Below are 4,786 nucleotides of genomic sequence, written 5' to 3'. Positions count from 1 at the left end.
GCTAAGCCGGGGCTTCCCCTCACGCTAGGCCGCTGTGTTTTTCGTTGTGAAAGCGAAACTACTTTGTTTGGTCTTCCAAAAGAGGACACGACTAGAAATCAGTGGTTAAGTTGTATTTACAACACTGTTCCAGAACAGTTTAACCCAAATATCCAGATGTGTGCAGCACATTTTATAGAGGACTGTTTACTGATCCTGGGAGAGTAACGTTAGACTACAATGCCGGCAGTTCTGACTCACGTAAGTACGTTTTCATTTAAAGGATTTGCCACTGATGATTCAAACGCGAGTTTTGGGCAGTGTAGAGTAGCACTTGTTGTTTGTCATTTCTCCGATCACAAATGCAGACAGAGTTTTATGTTTACGCGGCACGATGCAATGCAACGCAACGCGTAAAAAGACAGTATAAGTCATTATAATCAGTAATTCCATACACTGGGGATGCAACAAATGCCTCGTTTGTAATGGGTTTTAATGTGTTGTCTCGTTGCTCCGGCCGGGACACGCCATCACAGTATGTGAGGGCGTAACATTTCCGTCTCACGCTTGAGGTATTCGGCCAATCACAACGCACTGGATAGCTGGCCAATCACAGCACACCTCGCTTTTTCAGACCGATGAGCTTTGTAAAAATCGACACGTTTCAAAAAGGCGGGGCATAGAGAAGAAACAATAATGTACAGTATGTGGAAAATAATGTGTTTTTTTAACTTTAAACCGCATAAACACATTTCATTACACCAAATACACAAAATAATGTTCTTTTTGGCAGCATCATATGACCCCTTTAAGTAGCTGCATTGGTTACTTTTATGCCACTGATAAAGCTTTTATATGTAGTTTGGGGTAACAAAGGGGTTTTATAGGTTTGACTGAAATAATAATGCAATAACTGACACTTTAAATCAATGTTTCAAGAAAACAACAACAACAAAATTTAACAAAAAACATATAAAGACTAAAAAGTAGCCATTGATCATATCTAAACAATATGTAGTAGTATAGTATATAGTATCCAAATTAAAATGTAATAAAATTAATTTATGTGTGATTTATGTGTAAATTATGTGCAATGTCTTTGCCACTTGGGATTGTTACATAGGGCTATACAGGCATCTAAGGGATTTCACCTAGGGCGTCAAACTGGCTAGAAATGGCCCTGCATGCGCCAGTGAGTCTCGTCAAAACCAACGTTTGTTAACAGAAGCAAAGGAAGCAAAGTTTCCTTACTTTAGCAAAGGAAAACCAGTCTCCTCTTGGCTTTTATCGAAATCCTCCGACATTCTTCTTTACATTTTTTCGTTTTGTACTTCTAATTAGTGACCGTTGTTTTGTTTTTATCTCTCCCCTGCGCTTCCCTGTGCGTCACTTCTGAGCGGCACATGCGCAAAGACAACCTCATATGTCATCCGCCCGGAACTGCTCCTGTGTACAACTGTTGGCGCAAGCTACATTAAAGTGATTATTATGTTTTGAATTTGGATATTTTTCTTACAAAAACACATCGATTCGCTACAGAAGGCCTTTGCTCATCCCCCGGAGCCGTGTGAGACACTTTTTTTATGGATGGGCGCTTTTTATTTCACTTCTTTTGGACTGATGCACTGCAACACCCGCTGACTGCCATTAAACAGCTTGAAAGATCAAAGACAATTTTTAATATAACTCCGACTGGATTCGTCTGAAAGAAGAGAGTCTATACACCTAGGATGACTTGAGGGTGAGTAATTTATTAGCTAATTTTCATTTTTGGGTGAATTAACCCCTACAGATCTCAGCTGCTCTAAACGGTTGCCATAGCAATTTTAACAATTTTGGCGTAACAATTTTCCCTTTTTTCTCTCAAAACCTATTGTTTTTACTAAAGAACATATAGTTGAAGCTTATAGAATCATGAAATTAATTGAGGTTAATTAATTTTCCTATATCACTATATAGGCTACTATACATGTTGCTGTTTACTGAACAGTTAATAATAAAACTAGTTTATGGTTAAAAAATGTATGTAAACTTGAGGCAAAATCATTCAATTACTTTGAATCCTCTGGGACTATATGATTTAAATAAAACTGAACCTGATCCACCTGATAGAAGAACAGATATTGACACATGAAATTACAAGTGAAATTAAGAAGCCTTTTACCCTTGATTAGTTCTGAACAGTTCTCATAATTCACCATGACATAAGGTCTCTGTGTTTATTAAGCAATTCTAGCCAATTCATATCTCAGTCTGAAGACAGACAATAGACTTCAAATTAACTCGGTTTACCTCTTTAATATATTTTAGGGGGCTGTTGTGCACTTTTATGTGTCTAATCACAAAGCCCACTCTTCATTTTCAGACAAGGAAAAGTCCATTAAAATAGATTAGTCTGCCATAGTCTGTCTAGTTGGCATAATCTCTTTGAGTCTGCTTAAACAGCATAATCCCCGATACCAAAATATACTCCCTTGCATGGTGTAAGCCGTACCCTGAGTGAAGCAGGCACAACAGCAGACTCTAGGTATGTCCCCTCCCCCTCGTAGACAGCGTTGCTTGTACTGTAAGAGTCTGCCCTGGGGCAAGCCAATATGGCCCTTTAATTAATCAGAGTATTCCTCCTGAGTAGAGTAAATGGCTAATAGTGTTGATTTTGGGGCTCTGTTTTCACTGCATGGAGATTTCTGTATGTTTTCTGTATTTTGTATGTGGTCCAAAACAGTTTGTTATTTAATGCTATTCCAATTGAGAGCCCTTATGATCAATAATGTATGCATCATTGAGTATCAGTCAGGCGTAAAGTGAGAGCAACCGTCTTGGACATGCTTGTTTAACTCACACCTCCTAATGAAGAGACTAGAGCCAGAATGAATGTTTTCAGCTTATTATTTTGTCTGATTGTAATTTTCACCTCAAGGTTTAATGTTGCATCAAAACGCTTGTACTTTAAATTTATATTGAACATGATGTGCTATGTAAAAGCAATTAAATATCTGCAGGCAAATACAATATCATAAATTATATTTTGTAAATATATTTACTAAAGGAGTATTTGAAGTATGTCTTCATGTCAAGTTTAAATTCTATGTTGAGCACAATTTGTTGAAAGCAAACAATTAGGGGAATAAATACTGAACATTCACTAATTTCTATATATGCGTGTGAAAAAAAATGAATAAATACTTGTAAATATTGTTTAAAAAAATTGTAATAAGTAATATTCAGTTTTGTTCTAACATGAATGTAAACTTTTACAATGCAATTCTTAAATATATATTTGGCCTTATTTCTTAACGCAATCATCATCTGTTAGCAGCAGTGTTATTTTAGTATTATAGATTTTATTCATATTTTGAATTAGTTTTTGTTATTGTATTTTCGTTTTTATTTTTGCTAAAGTTTTAGTAATTTTGTTATGTTTTTGTGATTTAAAAAAAATATGTATTTATTTTTATTTTTTTTCAGTTTTAGCTTTAGTTACATTATACATCAAGTTAAACTAGATGAAAATGAGAATCGTTGCCTTGGTTTAATTTTAATTAAAGCTTCAAATAAAGTTTATTTTATTTTAAGTAACAAAAGATTATTTTATGGTTTAAGTTTTTAGTTTTAGTTCATTTTAATAACCCTGGTTAGCAGGTATTTAGAAACTGGTCTGAATAGTTTTGTGTCATAATGAAGAGGCAGACATAACTTTACAGAAAACGGAGGGTATATTTATCAAGCCAAGTCAAGCAACAAATTCCCTAAGACATGGCCCACCAGCTGACAATGGAAATCAGCCTTAATTTATTTAGTCTGAACCAGCACTTTGCAGAAGCCTTGGGGCCCCAGTGCGAGCCTGAGCAGAGCTACATACCGAAAGGGGAGTTGTCATACTACGGATTCCTTTCATGGGGACCATTCTGAGGAAGAATCAAACTAATCTAATAGAATGACTGGGAATGGGTTCTCTCGGACAGGACAACAAGATCGTTATATCAGTTTACTGACACTAATTTATGCAAATTATTAAAATGCTTCACAGATGTATTTATCTACTGCACATTTATAGATGTCAACATGACACTCAACAACATAAATAGATAAATGATACAGGCTCTCATTAGTTTGCATGCAAAGGTTTGGTTTCATGGGGCTCCTTAGTATTTGCCATGCCAACAAATGACAGCAGTGTCATTGTAAACAGTTCATTTTAGGATGATTTCAGCTCATCGTCAAATCTGGAGGCAGATCTGACATCACTATGCTGGTTGACTCTAAGCTTTTTGCTGCCCTCCACTGGTTAAAACACCTAAACTTCCAAAAGAGTTGTTCCTGCAAATAAGAGCAAGAGACAAATAAATAATAAAATAGTTTATTTCTTAAATGTACATTTATTTAATTATTATTATTATTATTTATTTTTTTACAGCTTAAATGTGGAATATTTCAGAAACTTGCAACCCTAAAAAAAAAGTCTTAATGCACAATTGTTGACTCTTCATTTACATACTTCCTAATTAATTTGTTAGTAATCCCCATATTTACTAAACTGTGGAAAATAGGTCAGTGGGCAGTCAGTCGGCTTTTCTCTTTTTTTCCCCCAGCAGTCAGAAATGGCAGGCTGCCAATTAATCCCTTATCATACTATAAGATTGTCATTAATTATTGATTGTAGTCATGAATTGTCATATATACAGGATAGATAGATAGATAGATAGATAGATAGATAGATAGATAGATAGATAGATAGATAGATAGATAGATAGATAGATAGATAGATAGAAACAAATGTATTTATTTTAATAAATTATTTTTATTA

This window comes from Sinocyclocheilus grahami, unplaced genomic scaffold (genome assembly GCF_001515645.1).
Source record: "Sinocyclocheilus grahami isolate Dianchi unplaced genomic scaffold, SAMN03320097.WGS_v1.1 scaffold406.1, whole genome shotgun sequence".
Taxonomy (NCBI): domain Eukaryota; kingdom Metazoa; phylum Chordata; class Actinopteri; order Cypriniformes; family Cyprinidae; genus Sinocyclocheilus; species Sinocyclocheilus grahami.
This window is presented reverse-complemented; position numbering follows the sequence as displayed.